Source organism: Macaca thibetana, chromosome 12 (genome assembly GCF_024542745.1).
Source record: "Macaca thibetana thibetana isolate TM-01 chromosome 12, ASM2454274v1, whole genome shotgun sequence".
NCBI lineage: Eukaryota > Metazoa > Chordata > Mammalia > Primates > Cercopithecidae > Macaca > Macaca thibetana.
The window spans coordinates 26,427,280-26,451,204 of record NC_065589.1 but is presented as its reverse complement, the minus strand read 5'-3'; the positions used below and the strand labels follow the sequence as shown (position 1 = coordinate 26,451,204).

At 44.1% G+C, this 23,925-nt stretch overlaps 1 protein-coding gene across 1 annotated transcript in view; it reads left to right on the top strand.

Moving 5' to 3' along the window:
* The window catches only part of RPL37A (ribosomal protein L37a), a 308,451-nt gene that overhangs the window by 46,163 nt on the left and 238,363 nt on the right, over positions 1–23,925 (top strand). The gene's annotated exons all lie outside the window — the stretch shown is intronic.

The following is a 23,925-nucleotide window of genomic DNA, read 5'->3' as shown; positions in this document are numbered from 1 at the left end:
GATATTGTTCTTTTACTTCTGGGTATAAGACTCCCTTAAGCATTTCTTTTAGGGACAGTTTAGTGGTGATGAATTCTCTCAGCTTTTGCTTGTCTGTGAAATACTTTCTGTTTTGTTTATGAAGGATAACTTTGCTGGGTATAGTATTCTTGGATGACAGGTTTTTTTGTTTGTTTTTCTTTCAGCACTTTGAGTATAGTATTTCGTTCTTTCCTGGCCTATAAGGTTTCTGTTGAGAAATCCACTGTTAGTCCAATGGGGTTTCCTGGATAAGTGACTAGGTTACTAGCTATTTTTAGAATTCTCTCTTTGCTTTTGATGTTTTATATTTTAACTATAATGTGCTGTGGAGACCTTTTTGAATTGTCTCTGTTTGGGAATCTCTGGGCCTCCTGTGTCTGGATGTCTAAATTTCCTGCTATACTTTGGAATTTTTTTGTTTTGCTTTGTTTTGCTTTTTGAGATGTAGTCTGTCACCCAGGCTGGAATGCAGTGGCACGATCTCCACTCACTGCAACCTCCACCTCCTGGGTTCAAGTGATTCTCCTGCCTCAGCCTCCCAAGTAGCTGGGATTACAGGCACCTGCCACCATATCTGGCTAATTTTTTTGTATTTTTAGTAGAGGTGGGATTTCACTATGTTGGCCAGGCTTGTCTTCAACTCCTGACCTCGTGATCCTCCTGCCTTGGCCTCCCAAAGTGTTGGGATTACAGGCATGAGCCACCGTGCCCAGCCTACTTGGGAAGTTTTTATCTATTATTTTATTAAATAGGTTTTCTAGCCCTTTCATTCTCTTTGCCCTCTGGGACATTAAAAATTCAAAAATTTGGTTGCTTTATGGTGTTTCATATGTCATTGTAGGCTTTGTTTATTCCTTTTTTGTTCTTTTTATTTTATTTTTGTCTGCATTTTTCAAAAGACCTGTCTTCAAGTTCTGAGATCCTTTCTTCTGCTTGATCTAGTCTATTGCTGCAGCTTTCAAATACATTTTGTATTTCATTCAATAAGTTCTTCAGTTTAGAATTGCTGTTTAGTTCTTTTTTTATGATATTTATCTTTGGCAAACTTCTCATTCATATCCTGAATTGTTTTTCTGATGTCTTTGTATTATTTTTCAGTATTCTTTTGTATTTTCCTGAACTTCTTTAATATCAGTATTTTTAAAATTCTTTTTCTGGGCTTTCACAAACTTCTTTTTGATTGGGATCTGTTACTGAAGACTTACTGTGTTACTTTGGAGGTGTTTTTATTTCCTTGCTTTTTCATATTTCCTGTGTCCTTACACTGATATGTGCACAACTGATGTAACAGTCACTCTTCCCATTTTTTGAATTTGCTATTGTAGGGGAAGACTTTTTCATGAAGATGTAACTACGGTATTGACTGGGAAGGGCACTTTGGCTTTGATTTTGGGTACATGCAGTAGTGTAGTCTCCATATGTTTTCTTTAGCTAAAAATAGCATTAGTGGTGCTGTGATTTCCTTGGTGGCTTAGGGTGTGGTTTTTAGTAGATGCTGTGGTGAAATTTTGCTGGGGATTGGGATGCCTGGTAGGCCAGTCTTCAGGCCCCAGTGGTGCCAGCAGTGGATGAACATGCCTGTCCTTGAGTCCCAGAGTGTCATACACTGGCACCAGTGTGAGCAGGTTCAGGCAGGTCAATTCTGGGGTCTTGAGGTGGCTTGCTCAGGTGTCAGGAATGGCAGCAGTGGGCTAGGTGGGTTGGCAGTTCTTGATCTCCTGAGAAGCAGTGGTATGGATGATGGCAATAGCAGTGGTGGGGCAGCCCTTTGAGACCCAAGCAGTCCAAACTGATGTTGTCATTGGCCGTGACAGGCAGGGCCTGCCAGGCCCCAGGCCTGCATTACAAGTGGTGCATGGGGGTGAGTTTCAACTGTGGTGGTAGTGGCAGGTCAGGTGGGCCTAACCTCAGACCCTGGAAGGAATGCTCAGGTGCTAACAGCAGTGGACTAGGCTGAGTGATTCCCAGCCTCCTAGGCAGCATGCTCAGGTACGGGGGAGGGCAAAGCTGGGCTAGGTGGTCTTGCTCTCAGGACCCCCAGTGGTTCATTCAGGCACTGGCTGTGGTAGGTGGGGGCAGGGTGATCTCCAGGTGACCAATAAAATGCTTAGGCTGGGGAGCAGTGGCTGTGCTATAGCCTTGCTACTGGAAAGCGTGGGGTTACTTTCAGTGGGAGTAACCATAGGTAGGTGTCTGGGGGGACATGAACTTTGCTCATGACTTCGCCTCACAGCAACTCACTGTGGTGGTTGTGGGCAATGGAATTTGTCCTCAGAACCCCCTCTGTTGGGGGGATGGTCACTGCTAGTGGTTCCTGCCTCGGCCCTGGAGGCTGCCATTACAGGCAGGGAATGTCAGTGGGGCTCCAGTGAAGATGTGGAGATGCAGGCGCTTTGGGACCCCAGGGCAGGATGCAGCCTGTTGAAGGGTGGGTTCTCAAAATGGTGCTGGGCTGCAACTGCTTAGGACTCGGGGGGTTATGGGATTCAATGTGAGCTCCCTCCGTGGAGTAATGCCATTGCAGGGTCTCCAGGCGGCTCCCTATGTTAGTCACAGGGCCTGTGAGGGTTGAGGGGCTCCACAGTGGCTAGGATTGTAGAAGCCCATGACGAGAAAGTGGACCACTGAAGGTGTCTCATCTACTCTTTTCCTGCATTAAGGAGACTCCAGCCTCCCTACCAATCCCGGCTGAGCAGGCTGCCTCGCCTCTCTCTCTCTTTCTTTACTTTTGGTGTCTCCCATCACTTCTCTGCTGAATTTCAGTGTTCTCTCTTAGACGATCTATTCAAAGTGTGATTTTCTACGCACTATTTTGGTTCCTCTCTGTGGAAGAGGCAAGTACCAGATGCATCTAGTCAGCCCTCTTGAAGCCCCTCTCCAGAGCCAAGTTGCTGGGTTTTATGTTCCTGGGTTGTCTCATTCATTCTCCCCAGAGCCAGCACCATGTTCTGTGTGATAAGTGTTTCATAAATGTTGCTCAGTGAAAGAATGGATGAATGAATGCGTAAGTATGAATGCCCAGCATGGAAGCCATCACTGTGAATCAAAAAGCTTTTATTGAGCCCAATTTGGGGCTGAGATTCTAAGCAGCGTCTGATATAGGAACCTAGATCTTGTTATAGACAAAATCCTTGCTTTGGAGGATGCACTATGCCTCTGACAGCATTGAGTTCTTCCTTTGGAGGATTGCAGTATGTGTCTAACAGCACTGGGACAAACAGAACCGATCACAAGCATGATCACTCAAGTATGAGGCAGGCAATGGCCAAAGGGCATCACAGCTAGAAGAGACTGTGGAGGATATCTGATCCTGTCCTCTCCTTGAGGATTCTGAGGGTCAGCAGGGTGAAGGCCTTGCCTAAGGCTACTCAGCCGGTCAGCAGCACAGGTGGACCTCAGGCCAAGACCTCCTGTTCATTCCATGTCTCCAGGCTGCCTAAAACCCTGTCTACATCCTGCTCACCCAGGTCCCTCAAAGCAGCCTCCCCTGTGTCCAGTTGGCCTTGCTCCCCTGCTGCACCCGTCCCATCCTTTGGGTTGGCATTTGCATTTCCTTCCACACAGCAGAATCCCTCTTTTTCCCTTTTATAGATGCGGGGAGGATGGAAAGAATATCTTTGCCCAGACCCCCATCTCCTGCTGTAGCATGAGCTACAGGCTGTAATTGGGCTTGGAGCCAGGCTGCCCACTTGAAGTGTGTTCACACAAGGGAGGAGGCTTAGGCCTCCTCATGTGTGAAAAGTTGTAGATGACTGCTCTACTCTGTGGTACACATCTCCCTCTTTGTTGAAGAGCAGGCAGAGTAAACGGGCTGTTTTGTTGGGCCTAATTTCCTGGTAGCATATCATCATGAATATTTACTGGTGTAGAAAAGTGACAAGGTTCCCTTAGTCCCTACTATGAAATGAGAAACTCTCTAAGACAAGAAGTAAGTATGTTTCATAGTTGACACTCTGTACTCATAGTACTAAGAGAGAAAATAGGCAATTTCTCTGTCTACTATGGGCCAGTGAGATGACCTGCTGAAAACTTGGTTTGTCTTTTCATAAGAATAATAGCCATCACTTAAATAGCGCTAACTGTGCCAAATACTATCATAAGCACCTTATACAGCTATCTCTCGGTATGTGCAGAGAGAGCACATTGGCTCCCAGACCTCTGTGTATATATACCCAAACTGACACGTACTCAAGTCCCACAGTAGGCCATGTGGAACCTGCAGAAATGGAACCTGTGGATTCAAAAGGTAGCCCTCTATATATACAGGTTTCACATCCAGTGAATACTGTATTTGTTTGGAAAAATCTGCATAGAAGTGGACCCACACAGTTCAAACTCATATTGTTCAAGGTCAGCTCTATAGATTAGCATTCCCATTTGGGAAGATGAAGCACGTAGGGAGACCAAGTAGCTTTTCCAAGTTCACATGAGTAGTGGGTGGTAGAAGCCAGATTTATATGCTTAGATAGTCTGGCTTCCAAATCTGTACACTTAGCCGCTTCACTTCATGGTCTCCTTAGAAAGACAGCTTGTCAGTGAGATGTGGTTGATGTTTCCCCAAGCCTTAGCAAAGGTAAAATGGCCCCCTGGCATTTTTAAGGTTTGCCTCCTTAAAAGCACATTCACACACTCAAACTGTGTTGTTGGAGAACAGAATGAATGCTTAAGGTTTCAAAGGCTCTCCAGTACTGAAAAGAGGCACAGAGGCTGCAGGATCTGCAGGATGGGTGCCAAAACCTGCTGTGGTGCAAAGATGGATCTTCAGAGGAGAAGGACTGTGTGTTTGGCTGAAGGAGTGGATGGACCCTGAGCACTGGGCAGGCCTTTCGAGGTGCCAGGTAAGTGGAGTAAAGCTGCTGGCCTCAAGGAAATACACAGCCTGACTGTGTGTGGTCTGACTTCAGGAGACATGAACACAGAGACATAGGTCTCTGCAATGAAAAGCAATGGCACACATGTGATGATAGACAGAAACTGTATTATTTATTTATTTATTTATTTTGAGATGGAGTCTCGCTCTGTCACCCAGGCTGGATTGCAGTGGCCCAATCTCGGCTCACTGCGACTTCCGCCTCCTGGCTTCAAGCAATTCTTGTGCCTTGGCCTCCCGAGTAGCTGGGACTACAGGCATGTGCCACCACACCCTGCTAATTTTTGCATTTTTGCTCATCTTGAACTCTTGAGCTCAAATGATCCGCTCACCTTGGCCTCCCCAAGTGCTGGGATTACAGGCATGAGCCACTCGCCTGGCCAGAAACTGTAATCTTCTTTAGTGCCCAGGATGCAGTGGGGTGTGGTGAGGACTGTGGCTAACTTTAGCTTGTGCCCCCTCTAGAAGAGACAACTGCTACTCAGTGCCAGCTTTTGGTAGCCATGTGGGAATATGCATTTAATGTCATCAGATTAAAAAAAAATTTTTTTGTAGGCCAGGCACGGTGGTTCATGCCTGTAGTTCCAGCACTTTGGAAGGCCAAGGTGGTGAATCAGTTGAGCCCAGGAGTTTGAGACCAGCCTGGGCAACATGGCAAAACCCTGTCTCTACAAAAAATATTAATTAAAAAAGTTAGCCGATGTGGTGGTGTGTGCCTGTAGTCTCACCTCCTTGGGAGCCTGAGGTGGGAAGACCACTTAAGCTCCTGAGAGGTGGAGGCTGCAGTGACTCATGATCACACCACGGCACCCCAGCCTGGGTGACAGAATGTGACCATGTCTCAAAAACATTTTTCTTTAGAGAAACCATACATCCAGATTTCACATGAAATGTCCCTTTTTAAAAAATGTGGGCTCAATAGCTCAATATTTTAGATTTGATTTGGGGTAGCTTGAAGAACCCACTGCAGGAGGATGAACCCACTGTGGGAGGATGGTGTCCTGTGGTTTTACTTCCATTCGACTTCAGTGTGAACCAACAGCTCTAGCTGGGAGAGGCCCAGTACCCCACATGACCCTACATGGCACACAGGAACAGTGGCAGGTGGTCGTGGAGCCAGGCAGATGTGTGTGTGTGTGTACGTGTGTGTGTTTGTGTGTGTGTGTGTGTTTGAGACAGAGACTTACCCCGTCACCCAGGCTGGAGTGCAGTGGTGTGATCTGCAACCTCTGCCTCCCGGGTTGAAGTGATTCTCCTGTCTCAGCCTCCCAAGTAGCTGGGATTACAGGCACGCACCACCACACCAGGCTAATTTTTTGTATCTTTAGTAGAGACGGGGTTTCACCATGTTGGTCAGGCTGGTCTTGAACTTCTGATCTTGTGATTCACCCACCTCGGCCTCCCAAAGTGCTGGGACTACAGTCGTGAGCCACTGTGCCTGGCCAGGCAGATGTTTTTTTAAGACCCTGTAAGTCCCAAGGACAAGGAGGACCACAAAAATGTGACATTGAACTTCCTGCCGATTTGCTTATGGGCAGCTTTAACCTAAACAGGAAGAAATAAAGGGATGTGACCATTCCTGGCTTTCTAGGTGAGGTAAAGAATTCATTACATTTACAAGTTTTGTCTTATCCCTCGCCACAGCCTTGTGAGCTAAAAGCAACCACATGCTGTTAACAGATTCAGATGGGCTGACTCGCCCAAAGGGGCACCATAAACGGGATGGTAAATACATGCCCAAGTGCATGGAATCAGGCAAACCAGGTTCCTTGGCTCACCACCTCAGCCGCCATATGGTCTGAAGCAGCTTAGAGTTTCTACGCCTCTGTTTCCTCATCTCATAAAATAAGTGTGAACGCAATGCCTATTAGATGTGTGGTAGATTAAAATTAGTTAATGTCTGAAAAGTGCTTAGAGTAATGCCTCTCTCCTAATGAACACTCCCATAAATGTTAGCCATAACAACTGTTATCCAAGTCCCTGCTTAAGCCTAGGTAGCTATTATTTGAGTGCTGTGCCTTCACTGCTCCTCACCTTCATCATTATCATTCAGCCTTTCAAACAGCCTCACTCATCAACACCATTCCCACTAGGAAATGTTCAGGAGTGGTGTCGTCCAATACAATCGCCACTAGCTGCTGTGACTACCCAGCACTCAGTGTGGGGCCGGAATTGAGATGTGCTGTAAGTTGTATTACTGAAATACACACTGGATTTCAAAGTCTTGGTATAAACAAGGGAGCATATGATATCTTATCGGTACTTTATATATTGATTACACAATGAAATGATAATATTTTGGATATATTGGATTAAATTAAAATATCATTAAAATTAATTTCACCTGTTTTACTTTTTAAATGTGGCTACTAGAAAGTTTAAAATTACAGCTGGGCACTATGGCTCACACCTGCAATTCAAGCATTTTGAGAGGCCGTGGTGGGAGGATTGCTTGAGCCTGGGGGTTCGAGACCAACCTGAGCAATATAGGTACTCAGGAGACTGAGGCAGGAGGATATCTTGAGCCCAGGAGGTCGATGCTGCAGTAAACCATGATTGTACCACTGCACTCCAGCCTGGGTGACGGAGCAAGACCCTGCCTCAAAAAAAAAAAAAAAAAAAAAAAAAGGTTAAAAGTACTTGTGCAGCTTGCATTAAATTTCTATTGGACAGCACTTATCTAGAATCTAGAGCATTGCCTGACACAGAGTAGGCCTTCCAGAAACATGTTGAATAAGTGAATGAACAGCTAGAAGGATATTGAATACTCTCAATACAAAGAAATAATAAATGTTTGAGAGGATGGACATGCTAATTAGCCTGTTCTGATCACTATGCATTACATGTATAGTATATTAGTCTGTTTTCACGCTGCTGAAAAAGACATACCCAAGACTGCGCAATTTACAAAAGAAAGAGGTTTATTGGACTTACACTTCACATGGCTGGGAAGGCCTCACAATCATGGCAGAAGGTGAAAGGCACATCTCACATGGCAGCAGACAAGAGGAGAGAGCTTGTGCAAGGAAACTCCCCGTTTTCAAACCATCAGATCTCGTGAGATTTATTCACCATAATGAGAACAGCGCAGGAAAGACCCACCCCCATAATTCAATCACCTGCCACTGGGTTCCTTCCACAACACGTGGGAATTCAAGATGAGATTTGGGTGGGGACACAGCCAAACGTTGTATTATATGGCAACATTACTACATAACTCACTAATATGTACAAGTAGTATGTGTCAATTTGAAAATATTTTAACATAAATAAATAAGTACATTAATTAATAAAGGCTCCCATGGAGTTCTCAGGCCTTTGTCTTCTCACTTAAGCTACATGCCCTCCCTCTGGCTCTCCCACCCCTGCAATGAATGACCACCACAGAATCTCAGTTGTCATTCACCACTAGACAACCTCTCAGTCCCACCGTCCACAGAATAGGGAATGGAGCCTCGAGAGATGGAGGGCCTTGAGAAGATCACACATCTGTAAATGACAGAGCAGAGAGTAGAACCAGAATGCCTTTTCCAAGGCCTACGCACTTAAACACTACCTTGTTTTGCCAATGTGGTCCTAGATTTCTATAAACACGTCTTCATAAGGGCAGGTGGACACTCTCAGGGTAAGGCTGAGTACGTGGTCACATGGGTACCAGTCACAAAATGAGCTCCCAGGAGATCCTGCCATCCCTCCCTCTGAAACCTTGACCTCAAAATTAAGATTAAGCCTAACCCCAACCACCCATCTTGTAGGAGGCATTGAGGTTGTAGCTCTTGAAGACAGAAACCGATAGTACTCTCATTTGGGTCATTCTGTTATGTATTTAAGTAAAAGGGCCTTGGAGTGCCCTTGTAATAGTGATAATAGTATTGAAAAAACACAAAAGAGTTGGCAATAGCTCCTTGGAAGTCTCTGAAATAGTTAATATTATTGGTCCAGAGAGGCTGCCAGTTGGCACTTGCTGAGTTGCTTTCTTTCTGTCAGTTCCACTCACACACATACACACACACACAGACACACACATCATCACCGCTACCACACAAGTGCAGAGCCATGTGCTAGTCGGTAAAAGATTTTGGAACAATACACTTAGAGTCAATTAAATCCAAATGTGAGGCAGTTACACAATGTCATAAAAACTTGCAAGGAGGAGGAGCAAGAAAGGCACATGACAGAGCCAAATAAGAAGAACCAAGGTCCATAAGAGTGGTGATAATACATTTTTTAAATGTTAGGCTATCAATGTTGTTTAAAATGTTGAAGTGTTGATCACTTTCTAAAAACAGCCATGGGTCTCTTTGTCCTATCTGTTTGTAGAATCTCAGACTTTCTAGGTCACACTCATTGCATCCAAACCCAGATAATGCAGTAGGTGAGCAGAAGCTGGTTTTTCCATTGAGTGGGCAGGGACAAGTGCTGGCCTAAAACTCACAGCATAGCTAAGACAGAACTAGAAGCCAAGCCTTGCAAGTCAGAGACATACGTCACTCGAGTGCACAATGGTGACAGGCCATTCCTCCAGAGACTTGGAGGCCTGAAAAGAGGGAGGAGGCTCCATTCTCATTATTTTTATTTTTATTTTTAAAAATTTGTTTGCTTTTTCAAATGGCTCATCTGTCAACTTGATTCATTCTCATTCTTGAGGGTCTGACAGTCTAGTGAGGAAGATAGAACAAAACACCTAATTTTCTAAAGAACTCAGACCAAAACAAAGTCAATAATTAGCCACAACCGGATGGGACTGTAGATAAAAGTAACAGAGAATGCTGGAAACACTCATCCTAGCAGGGAGTAGAACTGAATTTTAAAGGCGAAAGGGAGCCCAGGCGCAGGGGCTCATGCCTGTAATCCCAGCACTTTGGGATACCAAGGTGGGCGGATCACGAGGTCAGGAAATCGAGACCATCCTGGCTAACATGGTGAAACCCCATCTCTACTAAAAAAATAACAATAAAAATAAATTACAAAAACTTAGCTGGTCGTGGTGGCGGGTGCCTGTAGTCCCAGCTACTTGGGAGGTTGAGGCAGGAGAATGGCATGAACCCAGGAGGCGGAGCTTGCAGTGAGCCAAGATTGCGCCACAGCACTCCAGCCTGGGTGACCGAACGAGACTCCGTCTCAAAAAAAAAAAAAAAAAAAAAAAAAGGTGGAAGCGGATATCATTTGACTAGAAAGGATGGAGCTTTTGATTTGGGGATAAGCATCTGAGGACTGGAGGCATGGTGTGAACAGATGGATAAGTTGATTGTCCTTGCTGGTGACCCAACAAGGATGCTGCAGGATCAGAGAGCACCCGGATGGTGAGCATCCCTGAATCTGCTGTTTAGACTTAGTCTTTATACAAGATGGTAACAGAAAGGCCAGAAAAAGGAAGCAGTTGGGACCAGAAATCATCCTTTCAGTCATGGCTGTTGGTTGCTCTGCCATCTTGCTCAATCAACAGTGTTTTTCAATGAAACTGTATTTACTGTTTTTTCTCAGAGCTCCCTCTGCACAATGTTTTCCCAGAGCCAGGGCACTGAGCTGTGGGAACTAGGTTTGGCCAACTACCTGAAAATTTCTACCTGCTGAGAGCTCCAGCTGTCTCCCTGCCATTGCGATGAACGTGCTGCAGAGCGCAAAAGTGGGACAAGTGAAAAAATGAATTGAAATAAGGAAGCAACCTGTAAAAAACCAGCAAACAAGACTAAATCAGCAATGAAAGTCAATGAGGCAAACACCATCTGGCCCTGAAAATGAATGGAGCACAAAAGGAGGCCTTGTCTCCTGGGGATTCCTGCTCCAACCAGGCAGAGTTACATTCATGCCCGCCTGAGACCAGCCTGGGTTGGCAGCAAGTGCTGATGTGTTTTTGTAGAGCAGGATGTTTGGGACAGGTGCTTATTTCCCTTGACAATGTATCAGGGTGTATTTTTTACCTAATGAAACTCTAACAGGAATGAGTTATGAGCTTCATCAAGACACAGAGCAGAATTCAGGGATTTGAATACAATGGAACTGTCCCTGAAAGAGGTACAGCTGGTTTGCATGTGACCACTTGCATTTACTCATTCATTCCTTCACTCACCCATCTTTCCATTCATCCATCCCTTTCTTCCTCTCCCTTTCCACCACCACCACTGATCTAGCCCACTCCACAGCACATCATTCCAAATGCTTGCTGGGCCATCCTCTCTGGCCTGCCTTCTTCTTTTTTTTTTTTTTTTTTTTTTTGAGACGGAGTCTCGCTCTGTCGCCCAGACTGGAGTGCAGTGGCACAATCTCGGCTCACTGCAAGCTCCGCCTCCTGGGTTCACGCCATTCTCCTGCCTCAGCCTCCCGAGTATCTGGGACTACAGGCATGCCACCACAGCCCGGCTAATATTTTGTACTTTTAGTAGAGACGGGGTTTCACGATGTTAGCCAGGATGGTCTCGAACTCCTGACCTTGTGATCCACCCGCCTCGGCCTCCCAAAGTGCTGGGATTACAGACGTGAGCCACCGCGCCCGGCCTGGCCTGCCTTCTTCTGAGCCCTCCTCTACATGCCTCCAGAGCCTATTTTCCAAGCCCAAACCTGCTCCACTTTCCTGATGTTAGCCCTTTCATGTCCCTCCACTGCTCACAAGCAATGCCTACCATAGCCAAGCTGCTGCCAATCAGCCAACCTCATCTCCTGCCGCGTTGTCCCTCCCCTCACTCCATTCATGCAGAATTACTTCCAGGTCCATTAATGAGCTACATTGACTCATGCTTTGGTGTGTTTTCTAATGCAGATCCCTCATTCTGGAATGTTTCCTTTTTGTCTTCTCCCACATTTTCTCACCTATATGCCCGCTGATATATACTTAAATATAAAGACCAAGTGTAGTGGTCATGAAAGTGTGCCACTCAGACCACTTGCTGCAGAAAGCATAACTGCCATGGCCTTCTGGTTCTGCTGCCATGTTCACACCAAGGCTGTGGTGCCAGTGGGCTGCTCCCAGCCAATGGCTGAGTACAACGGGGTACTAAGGCAGCCCCATCCAATAAGACATGAGATTCCTCCAGGGGGAGACTTTGGCTCAAGCGTTCTTCATTGGTCTAGCCAAATCTTACCTGGAACTGCTTCTCTGCAAACTGAGACTTCACCAACCCTATCCTCCTTTATCCCTCTCTTCCTCCACAGGAATCAGGCCTGCATTGTGGTGTGAGGGCTCTGCCTGCTTTTTGCTCCCTCCCTCAATGAATCTCTTGTATGTAACCCTCTGTCTTAGTCCATTTTGTGCTGCTGTAACAAAATACCAAAGGCTGGGTAATTTATAAAGAACAGAAATTTATTTTCTTACAGTTCTGGAGGCTGGGAATTCCAAGATCAAAGTACAAGCATCTGGTAAGGGACTTCTTGCCACACCATAACATGGCAGAAAGCATCACATGGGTGAGAGATGGGGAAGGGTGAAGTCATCTTTTTAATAAGGAACCCACCTCTGAGATAACAAGCCTAAGATAATGGCTGGCATTAATCCAGTCACGAGGGCAATGCCCCAATGACCCAAACCCTTCCTTTTAGGTCCCACATCCCAACACCACTGCAGCATTGAGATCAAGTTTCCAACACATGAACTTTGGAGGGCACATTCAAACTATAGCACCCTCTCTTTGCATCTGCTTTTCTGTGAACTCGAACTAATGTACCAAGTTAACATCACTTCTCTCTTAAAACCCTTCTTAACCTCCCTCAAGTAGAATTGAACTCTCTCTCTTTCACACCGTCCCCTCTACCTTGCATGTACTTTCATGATTATACCAATGGTTCTTTACTGTAATTATCTGCTTACATGGCTGTCCCTATCACCCAAACTGCAGACTCCATGGGGCTAAGGAGTTTACTGTCTTATTTGTCTTATTAACATCACTGCCTAGTACAGTGCCTGTTATATTCAGATGCCCCATAAATGTTTATGAAATGGATGAATAATGGATCTATTTATTTATCAGTTCTCATCGCCACATACTATGTGTCAGGTACTGAGAATAGGGAGATTAATGAACCAGAATCCCCGACTTTAATATACTCTTAGGCTGATCAGTGGGATTAGCATGCAGATAATGACATTAAAAGTGAGAATGTTATAGCTTCTTTCAAAATGGTATAAGCAAAATGAAATAAGAAACCAGAGGAAGGTATAATTGCTCTCACTGGGAATGGAGGGTGGAGGAGGAATCAGTGAAGGCTTCCTAGAGAAAGCATTTGGATTGGGCCATGTGGGACCTGTTTAAGATTTATACAAGGGGTGTAAGAGAGGAAGGGCCTTCCAGGTCAGAGAAACTACATAAACAAGGACACCAAAGGGTGTTGTGACGAGGGCCATTTTGTTAATTTCTATCATGAAAATTTTCAAATACACACACAAAAAGAAGGTAATGCATTTGTTTTACCTTCTTGTTTTGTTGTTTTAGCTAAATGAGGCTTTATTTATTTATTTATTTTTGAGATAGAGTCTCGCTCTATTGCCCAAGCTGGAGTGCAGTCGTGCAGTCTCGGCTAACTGTGATCTCCACCTCACAGGTTCAAGTGATTCTCCTGCCTCAGCCTCCTGAGTAGCTGGGATTACAGGCACCTGCCACCACACCTGGTTAATTTGTGTATTTTTAGTAAGACAGGTTTCACTATGTTGGTCACGTTGGTCTTGAACTCCTGACCTCAAGCAATCCACCTGCCTCAGCCTCCCAAAGTGCTAGGATTACAGGGACTTTATTTATTTGATGTTTATTTACTCTGTCTGATTCCCTAGGGTCTCCATCTGCCTTGGAACTCAGAAAGCAGCCTTCACTTTGTTTGTTTCGGTAGCTCCATATTGTCAGTCTCCTTGACTGACTTTCCCAAGTCACATCTGGCAGGCTTTGTGGCCAGGATTGATGTCTGTGAGGCTTCAGGCATTTGGCTGGACAAGCAGAAACCTTCAGTGAATATCCCCAGTCAGTCCCTGGGCAGAGGACTGGCTGGCCCCTGAGGACTGGAACCTGGAGTGGGCACGGGGCATCATACACCTTGTCTGCCATCATCTACTGTTGGAAGGAAAACCCTGGCCTAGGAAGGATTTGGAAGGTGGGAAAAAAAACTTAGAAGAGAGAAGGAAAAGAACCAACTGTCTGCAGTCTGGACGATCCTGCTTCTATACTTGCCAGTTGCTTGCAGCTTCTATTGGGCACAGAGGGAGTTGGACTAGCAGGCAGTCACTCTCAAAGATGCCTGGCTGCATCTGTGTGCGGTGCCTCTCAGCCAAGTGGACTCCTCTCAACTGCATGCTCGCAGCAAAAACTCCAGATCTCTGATTGCTCCAAAGGCTATTCTAGAAAAACTTCTGGTCTGGATGACCAAGGCCTAACTGAAGGTAGGGGAGGCCACTCCTGCTGTCCAACTCAAGGTCTCTTCCCTGCCCCTGCCCTTCATTAAATTACCAAATAAAGTCTGAAGTGCAGATTTCCTTGCTCTCAAACTTTCCTTATCACAGAACCATAGAAACACAGGCAGTGGGAAGCCTCAGGAGTCCTCTACCCCAAACCCCTCAGGGCCCACCCTGCTACAATTTCTCAGGAAAGATGACCCAGGACTTCATCCAAATACAAAGTACCTATTTTCTAAAAAAGATTTGACTCGTCATTGTTGTTGTTTGAGACAGTCTTGCTCTGTCACCCAGGCTGGAGTGCAGTGGCACAATCTCAGCTCACTTCAGCCTCCACCTTCCAGGTTGAAGCAATTCTCATGCCTCAACCTCCTGAGTAGCTGGGATTACAGGTGTGCGTCACCACGCCTGGCTAATTTTTGTATTTTCAGTAGAGACGGGGTTTCTCCAAGTTGGCCAGGCTAGTCTTGAACTCCTGACCTCAGATGATCCACCTGCCTTGGCCTCCCAAATTGTTGGGATTACAGGCGTGAGCCACCGCGCCCGGCCTACTCACTGTTTTTAATAGTTACTTAATATTCTACTGTATATATGCACCATAATTTAAAACATTACACAAATATCACATGAATTCACTTTTATAATTAAAATGCAAACAATATAAGCAGAAAGGAAGTTCCCCCTTCACATTCCTCAACCTCATCCTCTCCCCCAAAAAAATTGCTCTGATCAGTTTGGTGGTATCGTTCCATATTCTTTTGGATGTGGCATCTTAACATATGAGATGTAGGTGTGGTTTGGTGTTGTTCTCCAAGTACGTGATCATTGTGCATCTTGTCCTGCAGATTTCATTTTTCAATTAACGATATGATTTTGAGACCTTTCCCTGTCAGTCCTTCCATGCCTATGACATTCTGTGATGCTGATGGCATCCCATGGTTTCAATATCTCATACTCCATCACTCCCACGTGACAGACATTTAGGTTCTTTCCAATCTGTCTCATTATTACGCTCATGTTGCTCTCATTTACCAAGCTCTTTGCGAACGCAACATCTGCTACTCTCTCTCTAGGAGAGTTCCAAGAAATGGAATCCCTGCGTTGAAGGACATGTATATTTAAAATTCAATAGAATGCTACTAAATAGCCCTCAAAAACAGTCTACTAATTTATCCTCCTACTCTCAGGGTGGGGCAGATGCCCCCAGCTGGCTTACCCAGCATCCAGTTCCATCTCCTTTTCCTTGGTGCATCCCATAGTAGTAGCTGGTAAATAAATAGAAAAAGTATAAATAATCACTTTCCTAGCCCGCCCCTCCAGCAGCTAAGTGTGTCTATAAAACACATTTTTGGCCACAATACTACACGTGGAAGCATCTTGGAGTAGAAACATAGTTCTTTACCTTTTCAGTTTTTTTGTTTGTTTGTTTTTTGAGACAGAGTTTTGCTCATGTTGCCCAGGCTGGAGTGCAATGGCATGATTTCAGCTCACTGCAACCTCCACCCCCTGGGTTCAAGTGATTCTCCTGCCTCAGCCTCCTGAGTAGTTGGGATTACAGGAGCACGCCACCATGCCTGGCTAATTTTTTTGTAATTTTAGTAGAGACGGGGTTTCACCATATTGGCCAGGCTGGTCTTGAACTCCTGACCTCAGGTGATAAACCCACCTCAGGCTCCCAAAGTGCTGAGATTACAGGCATGAGCCACCGTGCCGGGCCAGCTTTTCTTGACATAAAGGAGAGATGTGACTGGGGCCACCCCTTCTCTTGTCTTATCTCATCTGAAGATGAGCTATCATCTTGACACTATGACAAATCAACATTTTAAGGGTGCCAGAGCAGATGACAGAAAGAGCCTGAGTTGTTAGTGGCATCACCAAGCAACTGGACTGATGCCAGCAGCCATGTACACTGGACATCTTATTACAAAAGGAAAACACACCCTTAATTGTTTAAACTCCTGCTAGTTGGGTATGTTACTTGTAACTGAAGAAAAACTTAAATGGGACACAGTGCTGATTCCAGGTACTCATTTTGCTTTGATTCAACCTTGCTTTTTTAAAAAAAATGTTGTGGGTGCATAATAGGCATATATATTCTTGGGGTACATAAGATATTTTGATACAGTCATACAATGCATAATAATCACATTAGGGTAAATGGGGTATCCATCGCCTCAAGCATTTATCTTTTTTTATGTTACAAACCATCCAATTATATACCCTTTTGGTTATTTTTAAATGTACAATAAGTTATTGTTGACTGTAGTCACCCTGTTGTGCTATCAAATACTAGACTTTATTCATTCTATCTAACTACATTTTTGTGCTCATTAATCATCCCCACTTTCCCCCTCTCCCACTACCCTTTCCAGCCTTACCATCTTTCTGTTCTCTATCTCCATGAGTTCAATTTTTAAAATTTTTAGCTCCCACAAATAAATGAGAACATGCGAAATTTGTCTTTCTTTGCCTGGCCTATTTCACGTAATGTCCTCCAGTTCCATCCATGTTGTTGCAATGACAGGATCTCATTCTTTTTTATGGCTCACTAGTACTCCATTGTATATGATGTACCACATTTTCTTTATCCATTCATCTGTTGATGGACATTTAGGATGCTTCCAAATCTTTGCTATTGTGAATATTACTGAAATAAACATGAGAGTGCAGATATCTCTTCAATATACTGATTTCCTTTCTTTAGGGTATATGCTTAGTGGTGATTGAAGAGGATACCAAAAAAAAAAAAAAAAAAAAAAAGGAAAGATATTCCATGTTCATGAATAGGAAAAGTCAATATTATTAAAATGTCCATACTACTCAAAGCAATCTACAGATTCAATGCAATCCCTATCAAAATACCAGTGATATTTTTCACAGAAATAGAAAAAAAATCATAAAATGTGTATGAAACCACAAAAGGCCCAGAATAGCCAAAGCTATTCTGACCAAAAAGAACTGAACTGGAAGAGTAACATTATCTAACTTCAAATTATACTATAGAGCTATAATAAACAAAACAACATGGTACTGGCATAAAAACTGACACATAGACCAATGGAACAGAACAGAAAACACAGAAATAAGTCTATCCATCTACAGTGAACTCATTTTTGACAAAGGTCCCAAGAACATACATTGGGGAAAGGGTAGTATCTTCAATAAATGGCACTGGGGAAAACTGGATATCCCAGAAACTGGGATTTCTCACCATAAAAAAAATCAAATCAAAACGGGTTAAAGACTTAAATCTAAGAACCCAGACTTTGAAACTACTATGTATTCGTCCGTTTTCACATGCTATAAAGAAATGCCTGGGACGTGGTAATTTATAAAGGAAAGAAGTTTAATTGACTTACAGTTCTGCGTGGCTGGGAAGGCCTCAGAAAACTTACAATCATGGCAGAAGGAGAAGCAGTCACATCTTACATGGTGGTAGGTGAGAGACAGTGTAAACGAGGAACCATCAAACACTTATAAAACCCTCAGATCTCACTCACTATCACAAAAGCAGCATGGGAGAAACTGCTCCTATGATCCAATCACCTCTCACCAGGTCCCTGCCTTGACAAATGGTAATTGTGGGGATTCCAATTCGAGATGAGATTTGGGTCGGGACACAGAGCCAAACCCTATCATACTACAAGAAAGCATTGGAGAAACACTCCAGGACATTGGTCTGGGCAAAGATTTCTTGACTAATACCCCTACATGCACAGGCAACCAAAGCAAAAATGGGCAAATGGGATTACATCAAGTTAAAAAGCTTCTGCACAGCAAAGGAAACAATAAACAAAGTAAAGAGACGGCCCACAGAATGGGAGAAAATATTTGCAAACTATCCATCTGACAGGGAACTAATAACCAGAATATATAAGGAGCTCAAACAATTAAATAGGAAAATATCTAATAATTCCATTAAAAATGGGCAAAAGATCTGAATAGACATTTTTCAAAAGAAGACATACAAGTGGCAAACAGCTATATGAAAAGGTGCTCAACATCATTGATTATCAGAGAAATACAAATCAAAACTATAATGAGTTATCATCTCACTCTGGTTAAAATGACTTTTATCCAAAAGACAGGCAATAACAAATGCAGGCAAGGATGCAGAGAAAAGGAAACCATTGTACACTGTTGGTGGGAATGTAAATTAGTACAAACCACTATGGAGAACAGTTTGGAGGCTCCTTGAAAAACTAAAAATAGAACTAACCCCGTAAGATTCATCAATCTTACTACCAGATATATACCCAAAAGAAATGTAACCTTGCTTTTTATATGCTATGGTAATGGTACAAATTTCCTATTACTCTGTTGAACAATAAAAATGATAATGGCAATTATTTATTTACTGCCTACTTTATATGCATTATCTCTGACATTACAAAGGTCCTCAGAGGCCAATTATCTTTATTTTAAAGATGAGGAAACCAGAGACCGAAAAAGCTAAGATACTTGCCCGTGTTCACAAAGGATTCTGACCTGATTCTGCTTCCATAGGTCCCCATTTTTAAAGTCAGACACCCATGGTAGCTTATTTAATCCAGGAAAAATGATAATAGTAGCAGTAAGGTGGCATGTGTTGGGGGGCAATGCCATGGTCAATGCCAGGGGTAATGGAGGACCCCTTTGACTGTGGCCAGTGGATCAAGGTCTTGCTCTGTGCCTTGCCTCTTATCTTCCATTCTGAACCCTGGTGTCCTGAAGGCCTCATAACTGGATCCTGCCCCTTCCAAAGCCTTTAGATCAGAGTTCTGATCATAGGTCTGCCTATTTTTCACTTTAGGTCCCTTCTTTGTCTCCCCAGTGTAATCTTAAAAAAATGTCTTAAGAGAACACTCTCTGTATGTATGTAGGTGCATATTGTCTTTCTATTTTATCATTTGACAACTGAACAGATTCACAAAGAGAATTAACGAAGGCCGAGTGTAGAGGATTATACCTGTAATCCCAGCACTTTGGGAGGCCAAGGCAGGTGGTTCACCTGAAATCAGGAGTTCCAGACCAACCTAGGCAACGTGGACAAACCCTATCTCTACTAAAAATACAAAAATTAGCCAAGCGTGGTGTTGCGTGCCTGTTGTCTCAGCTACTCGGGAGGCTGAGGCACAAGAATTGCTTGAACCCAGGAGGTGGAGGTTGCAGTTAGCTGAGATCACACCACTGCACTCCAGCCTGGGCAACAGAGCAAGACTCTTAAAAAAAAAATTAAAGGAGAATGACTGTTGTGAATGCTGCCAGGAAGCCACCTTGACCCCTACTCGGTAGGAAAGGGAGGCAACCTGTTACTGTCTTTGGTCTCCCAACCAGTGCATCCTTGGATTTAACACAAAGTTTTGTCATAGGGATATAAGGAAAGCTTTGTATTCACAATTTTAAAGAATTTTGATTACAAGTGACATACACACAGCTCAGACTAATATAAGCAAAATGAAATCGATTGGCTAATGTCTGGGAAATCTAGTGGAGAAGCTGGCTCAGTCATGAGTGGTTCCAGGAGAGGCAGGACCATCTCTCTCCTGCTCTTTGCTTTGTGTGTCTCTATTTCTTGACCATATTCAGAAGGTAGATGCTTCCTTGGCAGCAGAAGATGGGACCTTTTATTTTCCCTGACACACAGAAGTGCAGCTAGCAACCCTAGTGGAGGGAAAGCGTGTCTCCCACTAGCTCTGTTGGATAAGTCCCAGGGAGGGCATGGAGAGCCTTCAGTCACATACCAATTTCTGAATCAACCCCTGTGGACACAGAAATAAGAGACTTTGACTATCCAAGCCTGAATCACAGTCTCATTTCTATGGCTACAGTGATTTTAGTGGTTCAGCCCTACCAAAACCATATGGCGTGAGTTTCCCATAGGAAAGAGTGTGTGCTGAATAGACAAAAGCAACAGGTGTCCACTGAAATGATTTGAGGAGCGATGGACAATATGAGCTAATGCCTCAGTCTTGAGGCTTTTGAGGGTGGGACTAGGACTTGCAATAAAGTCACCATAATTCACCAGACAGGTGTATGCTCTCAGCATGCTCAGGGCAGGGGCAGCTCCACCATTTCTGCATTTCTTCTTGGAAGACGGATACCTGCCTGTGTTGGACAGTGCAGAGGCCTTCCCTCTCAACAAGTCACCCTTTGGAAGGGCCACTACCTGGAACATAAGAGCTGGTATCCCAACTCTAACCTGTGGAAAAAGGGGCTAGTCCAGCTGACTAACATTACCAAGCTCAGAGGGCCTGATAGAGACAGGCCCCTTCCTGCCCCTCTCCACCTGTTGCCTGGGAGTCTTGATCCTCTGGAAGAAAACTAACAGGCTGCTCAGTCAACAGGCCTTGACTCCAAGTCAGTTTTTGGAGAATGCGTTTGTTACTATTTGTGCTTATGTCTTTCTGTGTGTGGACCTGCGTGTCAAATGCAGATACATGGCTATGGTCCTCCTGGCTGAAAGAACACAATACAATTCTCCACCTGCCTGCTGATGATTGAAATTCCACCACTTATGGGATTACTCCCCTTGCTTCAGAATTACCTCCTCTTAAAAATGCAAATTTCCCAGAAGAGAAAATACTGTTAGCTTGCTTATTTATAGTTAATAAGAGTAAGCTTGCCAAGTTCTTTCATGAGAAATATTTTTTATGAAAAATGCTGAGCTTCTTAACAGAGTCTAGTAACTAAGCAATGGGGTTTTTGAAGGTGGTTTTATCTAATTTACATTTGAGGTATCCACCTGGCAAGAACTTCCATATTGCAGTTTCTCACCACAGTTTCTTATATGAATAAACTTCTGGTTACCATTGACTTCCTGATAAAACTCAATTATACACAACTGTAAGTGATACTATTTAAGTTGTAATGGAAAATCAAGGAGGAGGAATCATGTCCAATATTTGAGTTTAACACAGGGTTGAAATAAAGAAATAGCTCTAAGACAGAAAACGGAAACCCTGAGTTCAGGACTCCAGATTTTGGAGTAGGAGGCAACTGGGAAAAATTTTAGGGTCTGAATTATTAGAAAAACTGCTGAAGGTGTCAATCTTCCCATAGTCGGAGGGATGGCGAGGTTGGAGCTGACCTTAGCAGACACTGAAGGGCACGTGGCACACAGATATCTCGGTTACATCTGGCTGATGGGGGCCTCATTCACTTCCTTCTTTGCTTCTTGTATCAGGATAAAACTTTTAAATGCATTTCCACTTTGCTGAGAGGCAGTGTAATGCAGAGGTTAGCAGCCCAATGTATGGCCTTAGACAGCTGAGGTACAGATTCCCATGCCGCCATCTATAGTCATATGACCTTGGGCATCGTGCTTAACGTTTCAGGCCTCAGTTTCCTCCCCTGAAAAATGGGAATAACAGTAGTTTCCAACTTATGGGGTTGGAAAAACCCAAGCACCTTGGAGAAATAATTAATAAACAATAAAATAAAATAAATCCACTTCTGTATTATTTGATGCAGAGCCCAAGCTTTCTACTTTTTCACTTAACAGATTGTCCCCTCTCTATGGGGGAGGGCGCCTCAGACCCATGGACACCATGGACACCTTGGGGGTGTTCTATGCCAAGGTGCCAACTGCATCCGGCACGGTGCTTTCCTTGCTGGGCTGGACCTCAGAAAACGGCAGAGTGCCAGACTTTGGCCAATGCCAAAGGCACTGAGGTTGCTGTGTTTAGGACTTTTCCTTCTCGAAAGTTATGAGGGCATGGGCATCGGGTGAGCCTGCTTCTCTTTTCATCCATAACCCTAAACCCTCCTGAGCCATGGCAAGAATTGTCATGTAAACTCAGCTTTTTTTTCTGTAGGCGACGTAAACCATTTTTTTGTATCTACCCCAATCTCCAAAGCTTTCCTGTAGATCTCTCACATTCTAACCTCCCTGGTTGACCTGATCCAGATTTTCCTTAAATTGGCTGGTTGTCTTTCCTTAAATGTGTCAGAGTGGCTATGCTCAAAGCCAGATTGCTGGCCGGGCGCAGTGGCTCATGCCTGTAATCTCATCACTTTGAGAGACCAAGGTGGTTATATCACCTGAGGTCAGGAGTTCAAGACTGGCCAACACGGCGAAACCCCGTCTGTACTAAAAACACAAAAATTAGTCAGGTGTGGTGGCAGGTGCCTGTAATCCCAGCTACTTGGGAGGCTGAGTCTGGAGAATCGCCGCAATCCAGGAGGCAGAGGTTGCAGTGAGCCAAGATTGTGCCATTGCACTCCAGCCTGGGCAACAAGAGTGAAACTCCGTCTCAAAAATAAATAAATAAATAAATAAATAAATAAATAAATAAATAAGCAAGCCAGATTGCTGGGGATGGGATCCTGGCTGGTGACTATGGGCAAGTTACTTAACCTCTTGGCCTCAGCGTTCACATCTGCAAAATGAAGATAAGAATGGTATCTGTTTCATCAGGTTGTTGGACTATTAAGTGAATTAATACGTATGAAGCGTTCCATTTGGTGCCTTGCACATAGTAAGAACTTCAGATGTTAGCTAGTATCTTGCCCCATACATGGGTCATACTTGCAGATGATGTGCAAGTGAACTCTGGGCTATTGTACATTACTCTGCATTAAATAACTCCACAGGAAATATAGACATTTGCCTGGTGGTATGAAGGATGACCTGCACGTCGGAAAGTCATCAAGGTGTACTTTCACCTTTCTTCCCAGAGATGCATATAAAATATAAAACCCCAATTCATTCATTTCTGTACTCATAAATTCAATTTCCCAAGGCACTGGGAATTTACCATCCTGTTGGGCGGAGAAGTCAGAACTTGACCTTTCTTTTCTACTCTGTGATTGACCTTGTGTGTTAGAACAGAAGTTGAAGGAAGAGGAGGCATGTCTCCTAGATGCTGAAGGTACTGTTGCTCTCTTCCAAGAGTGTCTTACTCCTTCACAAATATTCATTGAGAACCTAGTGTGTGCCAGGTACTGCTGTGGGTCCTGAAAATACAGCAGTAACCGAGGAGGATGAGGTCTTTGTTCTCTTGGAGCTTGAGTTATCAAGATCCAACAAACGCCAGCATTCTACAAGAGTTTATTATTAATTGCCTCTTCTTCTTCAGTACGACATATTCAAATGATGACCCTCAATGACTGCAAGAGTCTAAAAAGCCTTGTGAACCACCAAAGAAAGACAACAAGATGGCCACTATAGTTTTGATGATATGCATATTTGTTGTATTATACCTTTTTTTCATTTCATTTCTTTTCTTTTTTCTTTTTTTTTTGGAGACCAAATCTTGTTCTGTCACCCAGGCTGGAGTGCAGTGGTGCAATCTTGGCTCACTGCAACCTCCACCTCCTGGGTTCAAGTGATTCTCCTGCCTCAGCCTCCCAAGTAGCTGGGATTACAGGTGTGTGACACCATGCCTGGCTAATTTTGTATTTTTTGTAGAGACGGCATTTCACACATTGACCAGGCTGGTCTCGAACTCCTGGCCTCAAATGATCTACCCGCCTTGGCCTCCCAAAGTGCTGGGATTACAGGCATGAGCCACTGAACCTAGCCTTTTTTTCTTTTTAGAATTGGGGTCTTGCTATGTTGCCCAGGCTGACCTCAAACTCCTGGGCTCAAGTAATTTTCCTACCTCAGCCTCCCAAGTAGCTAGGACTAAAGCATGTGCCACTGCAACCCACTCTGTAATACTTTTTTGAAAACAGATAGTCC